Genomic DNA, 14,131 nt, shown 5'->3' with positions numbered 1-14,131 from the left:
CTGCCCCTCTGGCCGACTGAGCGCCCGCACGCTCATTTCGTGGGTTGACTTAGGCATACGGAGTTCATTCCCAGTCTAAGCATATGGAGTTCATTCCCAGTCTACGATCGGACTGGACCGAGGGTTATGGTAACACATGCTGGGGTCGGGCATGTGTTGGTGCTGCATTTTTCTTCGTCGGGGCACCATCGCCAGAGCATCGTTGGAGAACCTGATCGGCGGCATTGGGGTTCCGGCGTTCAGAGGGGCCGGGGGGGTGTGCGCACATAATATGCGATGAGTGCTGGTACTTGGCCCTTATATTAGCCCCCTATCCCTCATCAAACCTTGACTACTCACACCCCCTTAAAGAGCATTTGAGATTTTACAGGTTTGCTGGCAGTAGCCATTAAAGTGTCTGAAATGGGGACACTTTTTTCAAATGGTCACAAAATCTTGTACACTACGAGTTTTTAGTTGAATTTTTTTGTGCATGCCATCAAAAATACAAGGATCAAGTCTACCAGGTTTGAGGCCAAAATTGCTTTCGAAAAAATTTTAAAAATCCTAAACCGCAAAAAGTTTCAAAAATCATGAAAAATAGAAAACGAGTCGTCTTGCCATGAAACTTCACGTGAAGGCTTAAGAGACGAATGTATGAATTTACAAGCCATAAAAATGGCATTGGCATGTAGAAATATGAAGATGTGCCTAAACCCACCTACCACCCTATCGATCCACAGCTTTCGCATCCCGTCTCTCTGGCCGGCGTAGTGCCCCCCGCCTGCTCGTCCGCTCGTTTCGTCGGTTGGCTTAGGCATACGGATTTCATTCCCAGTCTAAGATCAGACCGTTCTGGGGGTTGCGGTAGTAGGATCAGCAGCACACAGAGGGGAACCCGGCCGATCCCCGGCTTGCGCATCCTGCCCTTCTGGCCGACTGAGCAGCTGCACCGTCATTTCGTGGGTTGACTTACGCATACATAGTTCATTTCCAGTCTAAGCATACGGAGTTCATTCCCAGTCTGAGATCAGACCAGACTGAGGGTTGTGGCAGCACATGCTAAGCTCAGGCTTGTGCTGGTGCCACATTTTTCTTCACCGGGGCACCAACGCTGGAGCATCGTCGGAGAACCTGACCGACAGCATTGGGGTTCCGGCGATCGGGGGGTCAGGGGGGTTTGCGCACATGATGTGCGCTAGGTACTGGTACTTGGCCCTTATATTGGCCCCTTATCCCTCATCAAACCTTGAGAACTCACACCCCCTTAAAGAGCATTTGACATTTTACAGGTTTGCTGCCAGTAGCCATTAAAGTGTCTGAAATGGGGACACTTTTTTCAAATGATCATAAAATCTTGTACACTTCGAGTTTTTAGCTGAATTTTTTTGTGCATGCTAACAAAAATACAAGGATCATGTCACCATGTTTGGGGCCAAAAATCCTTCCGAAAAAATTTTAAAAAATCTCGAATCGTAAAAAGTTTCAAAAATCATGAAAAATAGAAAACGAGTCGTCTTGCCATGAAACTTCACGTGAAGGCTTAAGCGACCATTGTATGAATTTACAAGCCATAAAAATACCATTGGCATGTAGAAATATGAAGATGTGCATAAACCCACCTACCACCCAATCGATCCACGGCTTGCGCATCCAGTCTCTCTGGTCGGAGTAGTGCCCGCCCGCCCGCACGCTTGTTTCATCGGTTGGCTTAGGCATACGGAGTTCATTCGTAGTTTATGATCGAACAGGACTGAGAGTTGTGACAGCAGGATTGGTAGCACGCAGAAGGGGACCCGGTTGATCCCCGACTTGTGCATCCCGCCCCTCTTGTCGGCTGAGCACCCGCACACTTGTTTTGTGGGTTGGCTTAGACATACGGAGTTCATTCCCAGTCTAAGATCGGACCGGACCGAGGGTTGCGACAGCACATGCTGGGCTCGGGCATGTGCTGGTGCCGCATTTTTCTTCGCCGGGGCACCATCATCAAAGCATCGCCAGAGAACCTGACCGGCGGCATTGGGGTTCCAATGATCGGGGGTGCCGGGGGGGTGTGCGCACATGATGTGCGATGGGTGCTGGTACTTGGCCCTTATATTGGCCCCCTATCCCTCATCAAACCTTCAGAACTCACACCCCCTTAAAGAGCATTTGAGATTTTACAGGTTTGCTGCCAGTAGCCATTAAAGTGTCTGAAATGGGGACACTTTTTTCAAATGGTCGCAAAATCTTGTACACTTCAAGTTTTTAGCTGAATTTTTTTGTGCATTCCAAAAAAAATACAAGGATCACGTCTACCAAGTTTGGGGCCAAAACACTTTCTGAAAAAATTTTAAAAAATCCAAAACTGCAAAAAGTTTCAAAAATCATGACAAATAGAAAACGGGTCGTCTTGCCATGAAACCTCACGTGAAGGCTTAAGGAACCATTGTATGAATTTACAAGCCATAAAAATGGCATTGGCACGTAGAAATATGAAGATGTGCCTAAACCCACCTACCACACTATCGATCCACGGCTTGCGCATCCCGTCTCTCTGGCTGGCATAGTGCCCGCCCGCCCGCCCGCTCGTTTCGTCGGTTGGCTTAGGCATACGGAGTTCATTCCAAGTCTAAGATCAGACCGAACTGAGGGTTGCGGTAATAGTATCGGCAGCACACAGAGGGGGACCCGATGGATCTCCGGCTTGCGCATCCCGCCCCTCTGGCCGGCTGAGCGCTCGTACGCTCGTTTCGTGGGTTGACTTAGGCATACAGAGTTCATTCCCGGTCTAAGCATACAGAGTTCATTCCCAGTCTAAGATCAGACCAGACCGAGAGTTGCAATAGCGCATGCTGGGCTCGGGCATGTGTTGGTGACGCATTTTTCTTCGTCGGGCCACCATCGTCTGAGAACCTGATCGACGGCATTAGGGTTCCAGCGATCGGGGGGGTTTGCGCACATGATGTGCGATGGGTGCTGGTACTTGGCAATTATATTGGCCCCTTATCCCTCATCGAACCTCGAGAACTCAAACCGTCTTAAAGAGCATTTGAGATTTTATAGGTTTGTTGCCAGTAGCCATTAAAATGTCTGAAATGGGGACACTTTTTTCAAATGGTCGCAAAATCTTGTACACTTTGAGTTTTTAGCTGAATGTTTTTATGCATGTGAACAAAAATACAAGGATCATGTCTACCAAGTTTGGGGCCAAAACTCTTTCCGAAAAAATTTTAAAAAATCCCGAATCGTAAAAAGTTTCAAAAATCGTGAAAAATAAAAAACGAGTCGTCTTGCCATGAAACTTCATGTGAAGGCTTAAGGGACCATTGTATGAATTTACAAGCCATAAAAATGGCATTGGCATGCAGAAATATAAAGATGTGCCTAAACCCACCTACCATCCTATCGATCCATGGCTTGCGCATCCCGTCTCTCTGGCCGACGTAGTGCCCACCCGCCTGCCCGCCCGCTCATTTCGTCGGTGGCTTAGGCATATGGAGTTCATTCCCAGTCTAAGACCCGATCGGATCGAGGGTTGCAGTGGCAAGATCGGTAGCATGCAGAGGAGGCCCGGTCGATCATCAGCTTACGTATCCCACCCCTCTGGCCGGTTGAGCGCCCACACGCTCAGTTCGTGGGTTGACTTAGGCATACAGAGTTCATTCCCAGTCTAAGCATACGGAGTTCATTCCTAGTCTAAGATCGGACCGAACCGAGGGTTGCGGCAGCACATGCTGGGCTCGGGCATGTGCTGGTACCGCATTTTCCTTCGCCGGGGCACCATCGCCGGAGCATCGCCGGAGCATCGTCGGAGAACCTGACTGACGGCATTGGGGTTCCGGCGATTGGGGGGGCCGGAGGGGTGTGCGCACTTGATGTGCGATGGGTGCTGGTACTTGGCCCTTATATTGGCCCCCTATCCCTCATTAATCCTTGAGAACTCACACCCCCTTAAAGAGGATTTGAGATTTTACAGGTTTGCTGCCAGTAGCCATTAAAGTGTCTGAAATGGGGACACTTTTTTCCAATGGTCACAAATCTTGTACAGTTCGAGTTTTTAGCTGAATTTTTTTGTGCATGCCAACAAAAATACAAGGATCACGTCAACCAAGTTTGGGGCCAAAACTCCTTCTGTAAAAATTTTAAAAAATCCCGAACCGTAAAAAGTTTCAAAAATCATGAAAAATAAAAACGAGTCATCTTGCCATGAAACTTCACGTGAAGGCTTAAGGGACCATTGTATGAATTTACAAGCCATAAAAATGGCATTGGTATGCACAAATATGAAGATGTGCCTATACCCACCTACCACTTTATCGATCCACGGCTTGCGCATCCCGTCTCTCTAGGCGGCGTAGTGCCCGCCTGCCCGCCCGCTCGTTTCGTTGGTTGGCTTATGCATACGGAGTTCATTCCCAGTCTAAGATCAAACCAGACCGAGGGTTGCAGCAGCAAGATCAGTAGCACGCAGAGGGGGACCCAACCGATCCCCGGCTTTGCGCATCCCGCCCCTCTGGCTGACTGACCGCCTGCACGCTTGTTTCGTGGGTTGACTTAGGCATATGGAGTTCATTCTCAGTCTAAGCAATTGGAGTTCATTCCCAGTCTAAGATTGGACCGGACCGAGGGCTACGACAGCACATGCTAGGCTTGGGCATGTGCTGGTGCCACATTTTTCTTCGCCGGGGCACCATCGTCGGAGCATCGTCGGAGAACCTGACCGACGGCATTGGGGTTCCAACGATTGGGCGGGCCGGGGGGGTGTGCGCACATGATGTGCGATGGGTGCTGGTACTTGGCCCTTATATTGGCCCTCTATCCCTCATTAATCCTCGAGAACTCACACCCCCTTAAAGAGCATTTGAGATTTTACAGGTTTCTGCCAGTAGCAATTAAAGTGTCTGAAATGGGGACACTTTTTTCAAATGGTCACAAAATCTTGTACACTTCGAGCTTTTGGCTGAATTTTTTTTTGCATGCCAACAAAAATACAAGGATGACGTCTACCAAGTTTGGGGCCCAAAATCTTTCCAAAAGAATTTTAAAAAATCCCGAATCGTAAAAAGTTTCAAAAATCGTGAAAAATAGAAAACGAGTCGTCTTGCCATGAAACTTCACGTGAAGGCTTAAGGAACCATTGTATGAATTTACAAGCCATAAAAATGGCATTGTCATGCAGAAATATGAAGATGTTCCTATACACACCTACCACCCTATCGATCCACGGCATGCGCATCCTGTCTCTCTGGCCGGCCGGGGGGTGTGCGCACATGATGTGCGATGGGTGCTGGTACTTAGCCCTTATATTGGCCCCCTATCCCTCGTGAAACCTCAAGAACTCACACCCTTAAAAAGCATTTGAGATTTTACAGGTTTGCTGCCAGTAGCCATTAAAGTGTCTGAAATAGGGACACTTTTTTCAAATGGTCACAAAATCTTGTACACTTTGAGTTTTTAGCTGAATTTTTTTGTGGAAGCCAAAAAAAATAAAAGGATCACATCTACCAAGTTAGGGGCCAAAACTCTTTCCGAAAAAATTTTAAAAAATCCCAAACCACAAAAAGTTTCAAAAATCATGAAAAATAGAAAACGAGTCGTCTTGCCATGAAACTTCACGTGAAGGCTTAAGGGACCATTGTATGAATTTACAAGCCATAAAAATAGCATTGGCATGAAGAAATATGAAGATGTGCCTAAACCCACCTACCACCCTATCGATCCACAGCTTGCGCATCCCGTCTCTCTGGCCGGCGTAGTGCCCCCCGCCCGCTCGTCCACTCGTTTCGTCGGTTGGCTTAGGCATACGGATTTCATTCCCAGTCTAAGATTAGACCATTCTGGGGGTTGCAGTAGTAGGATCAGCAGCACACAGAGGGGAACCCGACCGATCCCCGGCTTGCGCATCCTGCCCCTCTGGCCGGCTGAGCAGCTGCACCGTCATTTCGTGGGTTGACTTACGCATACATAGTTCATTCCCAGTCTGAGATCAGACCAGACCGAGGGTTGTGGCAGCACATGCTAAGCTCAGGCTTGTGCTGGTGCCACATTTTTCTTCGTCGGGGCACCAACGCTGGAGCATCGTCGGAGAACCTGACCGACAGCATTGGGGTTCCGGCGATCGGGGGGTCGGGGGGGGTTTGCGCACATGATGTGCGCTAGGTACTGGTACTTGGCCCTTATATTGGCCCCTTATCCCTCATCAAACCTCGAGAACTCACACCCCCTTAAAGAGCATTTGAGATTTTACAGGTTTGCTGCCAGTAGCCATTAAAGTGTTTGAAATGGGGACACTTTTTTCAAATGATCATAAAATCTTGTACACTTCGAGTTTTTAGCTGAATTTTTTTGTGCATTCTAATAAAAATACAAGGATCATGTCGACAATGTTTGGGGCCAAAAATCCTTCCAAAAAAATTTTAAAAAATCTCGAATCGTAAAAAGTTTCAAAAATCATGAAAAATAGAAAACGAGTCGTCTTGCCATGAAACTTCACGTGAAGGCTTAAGCGACCATTGTATGAATTTACAAGCCATAAAAATACCATTGGCATGTAGAAATATGAAGATGTGCCTAAACCCACCTACCACCCAATCGATCCACGGCTTGCGCATCCAGTCTCTCTGGTCGGAGTAGTGCCCTCCCGCCTGCCCGCTTGTTTCATCGGTTGGCTTAGGCATACGGAGTTCATTCGTAGTTTATGATCGAACCAGACTGAGAGTTGTGACAGCAGGATTGGTAGCACGTAGAAGGGGACCCGGTTGATCCCCGGCTTGTGCATCCCGCCCCTCTTACCGGCTGAGCACCCGTACACTTGTTTTGTGGGTTGGCTTAGACATACGGAGTTCATTCCCAGTCTAAGCATACGGAGTTCATTCCTAGTCTAAGATCGGACCGGACCAAGGGTTGCGACAGCACATGCTGGGCTCGGGCATGTGCTGGTGCCGCATTTTTCTTCGTCGGGGCACCATCACCAGAGCATCGCCAGAGAACCTAACCGGCGGCATTGGGGTTCCAATGATCGGGGGTGCCGGGGGGGTGTGCACACATGATGTGCGATGGGTGGTGGTACTTGGCCCTTATATTGGCCCCCTATCCCTCATCAAACCTTCAGAACTCACACCCCCTTAAAGAGCATTTGAGATTTTACAGGTTTGCTGCCAGTAAACATTAAAGTGTCTGAAATGGGGACACTTTTTCAAATGGTCGCAAAATCTTGTACACTTCGAGTTTTTAGCTGAATTTTTTTGTGCATTCCAAGAAAAATACAAGGATCACGTCTACCAAGTTTGGGGCCAAAACACTTTCTGAAAAAATTTTAAAAAATCCAAAACTGCAAAAAGTTTCAAAAATCATGAGAAATAGAAAACGGGTCGTCTTGCCATGAAACCTCACGTGAAGGCTTAAGGAACCATTGTATGAATTTACAAGCCATAAAAATGGCATTGGCACGTAGAAATATGAAGATGTGCCTAAACCCACCTACCACACTATCGATCCACGACTTGCGCATCCCATCTCTCTGGCTGGCATAGTGCCCGCCCGCCCGCCCGCCCGCTCGTTTCGTCGGTTGGCTTAGGCATACGGAGTTCATTCCCAGTCTAAGATCAGACCGAACTGAGGGTTGCGGTAATAGTATCGGCAGCACACAGAGGGGGACCCGATGGATCTCCGGCTTGCGCATCCCGCCCCTCTGGCCGACTGAGCGCCCGTACGCTCGTTTCATGGGTTGACTTAGGCATACAGAGTTCATTCCCGGTCTAAGCATACAGAGTTCATTCCCAGTCTAAGATCAGACCGGACCGAGAGTTGCAACAGCACATGCTGGGCTCGGGCATGTGTTGGTGACGCATTTTTCTTCATCGGGCCACCATCGTCTGAGAACCTGACCGACGGCATTAGGGTTCTAGCGATGGGGGGGTTTGCGCACATGATGTGCGATGGGTGCTGGTACTTGGCAATTATATTGGCCCCTTATCCCTCATCGAACCTCGAGAACTCAAACCGTCTTAAAGAGCATTTGAGATTTTATAGGTTTGTTGCCAGTAGCCATTAAAATGTCTGAAATGGGGACACTTTTTTCAAATGGTCACAAAATCTTGTACACTTTGAGTTTTTAGCTGAATGTTTTTATGCATGTGAACAAAAATACAAGGATCATGTCTACCAAGTTTGGGGCCAAAACTCTTTCCGAAAAAATTTTAAAAAATCCCGAATCATAAAAAGTTTCAAAAATTGTGAAAAATAAAAAACGATTCGTCTTGCCATGAAACTTCATGTGAAGGCTTAAGGGACCATTGTATGAATTTACAAGCCATTGGTATGCACAAATATGAAGATGTGCCTATACCCACCTACCACCTTATCGATCCACGGCTTGCGCATCCCATCTCTCTGGGCAGCGTAGTGCCCGTCTGCCCGCCCGCTCGTTTCGTTGGTTGGCTTATATATACGGAGTTCATTCCCAGTCTAAGATCAAACCAGACCGAAGGTTGCAGCAGCAAGATCAGTAGCACGCAGAGGGGGACCCAACCGATCCCCGGCTTGCGCATCCCGCCCCTCTGGCCGACTGACCGCCTGCACGCTCGTTTCGTGGGTTGACTTAGGCATATGGAGTTCATTCTTAGTCTAAGCAATTGGAGTTCATTCCCAGTCTAAGATTGGACCGGACCGAAGGCTGCGGCAGCACATGCTAGGCTTGGCCATGTGCTGGTGCCGCATTTTTCTTAGCCGGGGCACCATCGTCGGAGCATCGTCAGAGAACCTGACCGACGGCATTGGGGTTTCGACGATTGGGCGGGCCGGGGGGTGTGCGCACATGATGTGCGATGGGTGCTGGTACTTGGCCCTTATATTGGCCCCCTATTCCTCATTAATCCTCGAGAACTCACACCCCCTTAAAGAGCATTTGAGATTTTACAGGTTTCCTGCCAGTAGCCATTAAAGTGTTTGAAATGGGGACACTTTTTTCAAATGGTCACAAAATCTTGTACACTTCGAGCTTTTAGCTGAATTTTTTTGTGCATGCCAAAAAAAATACAAGGATGACGTCTACCAAGTTTGGGGCAAAAAATCTTTCCAAAAAAATTTTAAAAAATCTCGAATCGTAAAAAGTTTCAAAAATCGTGAAAAATAGAAAACGAGTCGTCTTGCCATGAAACTTCACGTGAAGGCTTAAGGAACCATTGTATGAATTTACAAGCCATAAAAATGGCATTGTCATGCAGAAATATGAAGATGTTCCTATACCCACCTACCACCCTATCGATCCACGGCTTGCGCATCCCGTCGCTCTGGCCGGCCGGGGGGTGTGCGCACATGATGTGCGATGGGTGCTGGTACTTAGCCCTTATATTGGCCCCCTATCCCTCGTGAAACCTCAAGAACTCACACCCTTAAAAAGCATTTGAGATTTTACAGGTTTGCTGCCAGTAGCCATTAAAGTGTCTGAAATAGGGACACTTTTTTCAAATGGTCACAAAATCTTGTACACTTCGAGTTTTTAGCTGAATTTTTTTGTGGAAGCCAAAAAAAATAAAAGGATCACATCTACCAAGTTAGGGGCCAAAACGCTTTCCGAAAAAATTTTAAAAAATCCCAAACCACAAAAAGTTTCAAAAATCGTGAAAAATAGAAAACGAGTCGTCTTGCCATGAAACTTCACGTGAAGGCTTAAGGGACCATTGTATGAATGTACAAGCCATAAAAATAGCATTGGCATGAAGAAATATGAAGATGTGCCTAAAGCCACCTACCACCCTATCGATCCAAGGCTTACGCATCCCGTCTCTCTGGTCGGCGTAGTGCCCGCCTGTCCGCCCGCCTGCTCGATTCATCGATTGGCTTAGGCATACGGAGTTCATTCCCAATCTAAGATTGGACTGGACTGAGGGTTACGACAGTAGGATCGGCAGCACGCAGAGGGGGACTCGACTGATCCCAGCTTGCGCATGCCACCCCTCTGGCCTGCTGAGCGCCCAGATGCTCATTTTGTGGGTTGACTTAGGCATACAGAGCTCATTCCCAGTCTAAGATCAGACTGTACCGAGGGTTACGACAGCACGTGCTGGGCTCAGGCATATGCTGGTGTCGCATTTTTCTTCGTTGGAGCATCGCCAGAGAACCTGACCGACGGCATTGGGGTTCCGGTGATTGGTGGGGCAGGGGGGTGTGCGCACATGATGTGCGAAGGGTGCTAGTACTTGGCCCTTCTATTGGGCCCTTATTCCTCAACAAACCTTGAGAACTCACACACCCTTAAAGAGCATTTGAGATTTTACAGGTTTGCTGCCAATTGCTATTAAAGTGTCTGAAATGGGGACACTTTTTTCAAATCGTCACAAAATCTTGTACACTTCGAGTTTTTAAATGAATTTTTTTGTACATGCCAACAAAAATACAAGGATCACATCTACCAAGTTTGCGGCCAAAAATCCTTCCGAAAAAATTTTAAAAAATCCAAAACCGTAAAAAGTTTCAAAAATCATGAAAAATAGAAAACAAGTCGTCTTGCCATGAAACTTCATGTGAAGGCTTAAGGGACAATTGTATGAATTTTCAAGCCATAAAAATGGCATTGGCACGTAGAAATATGAGGATGTGCCTAAACCCACCTACCACCCTATCGATCTACGACTTGCGCATCCAGTCTCTCTGGCCGTCGTAGTGCCTGCCCGCCCCCCCGCCCGCTCATTTCGTCGATTGGCTTAGGCATACGGAGTTCATTCCCAGTCTAAGATCATACCGGACCGAAAGTTAGGGCAGCAGGATCGGCAGCATGTAGAGGGGGACCCGGTCGATCTCCGGCTTGCGCATCCTGCCCCTCTGGCCGGCTGAACGCCCGCACGCTCGTTTCATGGGTTGACTTAGGCATTCAAAGTTCATTCCCAGTCTAAGCATACGAAGTTCATTCCCAGTCTAAGATCGGATCAGACCGAGGGTTACGGTAGCATATGCTGGGCTCAGACATGTGCTGGAGCCACATTTTTCTTCGCCAGGACACGATCGTCGGAGCATCGTCGGAGAACCGAACCGGCAGCATTGGGGTTCCGACGATCGGGGGGGTTGGGGGGTGTGCGCACATGATGTGCGATGGGTGCTGGTACTTGGCCTTTATATTGGCCCCCTATCCCTCATCAAACCTCGAGAACTCACACCCCCTTAAAGAGCATTTGAGATTTTACAGGTTTGCTACCAGTAGCCATTAAAGTGTCTGAAATAGGGACATTTTTTTCAAATGGTCACAAAATCTTGTACACTTCGAGTTTTTAGCTGAATTTTTTTATGCATGCCAACAAAAATACAAGGATCATGTCTAGCAAGTTTGGGGCCAAAACTCCTTCCGAAAAAATTTTAAAAAATTTTGAACTGCAAAAAGTTTCAAAAATCGTGAAAAATAGAAAACGAGTCGTCTTGCCATGAAATTGTACGTGCAGGCTTAAGGGAACATTGTATGATTTTACAAGCCATAAAAATGGCATTGGCACGTAGAAATATGAAGATGTGCCTAAACCCACTTACCACCCTATCGATCCACGGCTTACGATCCCGTCTCTCTGCCCGTCCGCCCGCCCGCTCGCCCAGTCGTTTCGTCAATTGGCTTAGGCATACGGAGTTTATTCCCAGTCTAAGATTGGATCGGAATGATGGTTACGGTAGCAGGATCAGCAACACGCAGAGGGGGACCCGACCGATCCCCGGCTTGCGCATCCCGCCCCTTTGGCCGGTTGAGCGCCCGCACGCTGGTTTTATGGGTTGACTTAGGTATTCAGAGTTCATTCCCAGTCTAAGCATACAGAGTTCATTTTCAGTCTAAGATCAGATCGGACCGAGGGTTGTGACAGCACATGTTGGGCTCAGACATGTGCTGGAGCCACATTTTTCTTCACCGGGGCACGATCGTCGGAGCATCATCGGAGAACATAACTGGCAGTATTGGGGTTTCAACAATCGGGGGGGCCGGGGCGGTGTGCGCACATGATGTGCGATGGGTGTTGGTACTTGGCCCTTATATTCGCCCCCTATCCATCATCAAACCTCGAGAACTCACACCCCCTTAAAGAGCATTTGAGATTTTATAGGTTTGCTGCCAGTAGCCATTAAAGTGTCTGAAATGGGGACACTTTTTTCAAATGGTCACAAAATCTTGTACAGTTCGAGTTTTTAGCTGAATTTTTTTGTGCTTGCCAACAAAAATACAAGGATCACGTCTACCATGTTTGGGGCCAAAAATTATTTCAAAAAAATTTAAAAAAATCTTGAACCGTAAAAAGTTTCAAAAATCATGAAAAATAGAAAATGAGTCGTCTTGCCATGAAACTTCACGTGAAGGCTTAAGGGACCATTTTATGAATTTACAAGCCATAAAAATGGCATTGGGATGCAGAAATTTAAAGATGTGCCTAAAACCACCTACCACCCTATCGATCCACGGCTTACGCATCCCGTCTCTCTGGCCGGTGTAGTGCTCGCCCGCTCGTTTTATCGGTTGGCTTAGGCATACGGAGTTTATTGCCAGTCTAAGCTCAGACTAGACTGAGGGTTGCTACAGTAGGATCGGTAGCTCACAGATGGGGACTCGACCGATCCCCGGCTTGCGTATCTCGCCCCTCTAGTCAGCTGAGCGCCCGCACGCTCATTTCATGGGTTGACTTAGGCATACGGAGTTCATTCCCAGTCTAAGCATACGGAGTTCATTCCTAGTCTAAGATTTTATCAGACCAAGGGTTGCGGTAGCACATGCTCGGCTCGGGCTTGTGCTGGTGCCGCATTTCTCTTCGTCGGGGCACCATCGTTGGAGCATCACCGGAGAACCTGACCGATGGCATTAGGGTTCCAACAATCGGGGGGCCTGCGGGGGTGTGCGCACATGATGTGCGATGGGTGCTGGTACATGGCCCTTATATTGGCCACCTATCCCTTATCAAATCTCGAGAACTCACACCCCCTTAAAGAGCATTTGAGATTTTACGAGGTTGCTGCCAGTAGCCATTAAAGAGTTTAAAATGGGGACACTTTTTTCAAATGGTCACAAAATATTGTACACTTAGAGTTTTTAGCTGAATTTTTTTGTGCATGCCAAAAAAAATACAAGGATCACGTCTACCAAGTTTGGGGCCAAAACTCCTCCCAAAAAAATTTTAAAAAATCTCGAACCGTAAAACGTTTTGAAAATCATGAAAAATAGAAAACGAGTCGTCTTGCCATGAAACTTCATGTGAAGGCTTAAGGGACCATTGTATGAATTTACAAGCCATAAAAATGGCATTGGCATGCAGAAATATGAACATGTGCCTAAAGCCACCAACCACCCTATCGATCCACGGCTTGCGCATCCCGTGTCTCTGGGCGACGTAGTGCCCGCCCGGCCGCCCGCTCGATTCTTCGGTTGGCTTAGGTGTACGGAGTTCATTCCCAGTCTAAGATCAGACCGAACTGAGGGTTGCATGAGCAGGATCGGCAGCACGCAGAAGAGGACCCGACTGATCCCCGGCTTGCGCATCCCGCCCCTCTAGCCGGCTGAGCGCCCGCACGCTCGTTTCGTGGGTTGACTTAGGCATACGGAGTTCATTCCCAGTCTAAGATCAGATCGGACAGAGGGTTGCGGCAGCACATGCTGGGCTCGAGCATGTGCTGGTGCCACATTTTTCTTCGTCGGGGCGCCATCGCTAGAGCATCGCCAGAGCACCTGACCGATGGCATTGGGGTTCTGGTGATCGGGGGGCCGGGGAGGGTGTGCGCACATGATGTGTGATGGGTGCTGGTACTCGGCCCTTATATTGGCCCCCTATCCCTCATCAAACCTTGAGAACTCACACCCCCTTAAAGAGCATTTGAGATTTTACAAGTTTGCTGCCAGAAGCCATTAAAGTGTCTGAAATGGGGACACTTTTTTCAAATGGTCGAAAAAACTTGTACCGTTCGAGTTTTTAACTGAATTTTTTTATGCATGCCAAAAAAAATAAAAGGATCTTGTCTACCAAGTTTGGGGCCAAAAATATTTTTGAAAAAATTTTAAAAAATCCCGAACCGTAAAAAGTTTCTAAAATCGTAAAAATAGAAAACGAGTCGGCTTGCCACGAAACTTCACGTGAAGGCTTAAGGGACCATTGTATGAATTTACAAGCCATAAAAATGGAATTGGCACGCAGAAATATGAAGATGTGCCTAAACC

Source organism: Durio zibethinus, chromosome 1 (genome assembly GCF_047325235.1).
Source record: "Durio zibethinus cultivar Kanyao isolate XHJ-2024 chromosome 1, ASM4732523v1, whole genome shotgun sequence".
Lineage (NCBI taxonomy): Eukaryota > Viridiplantae > Streptophyta > Magnoliopsida > Malvales > Malvaceae > Durio > Durio zibethinus.
Note: the sequence above shows the minus strand (reverse complement) of the source record.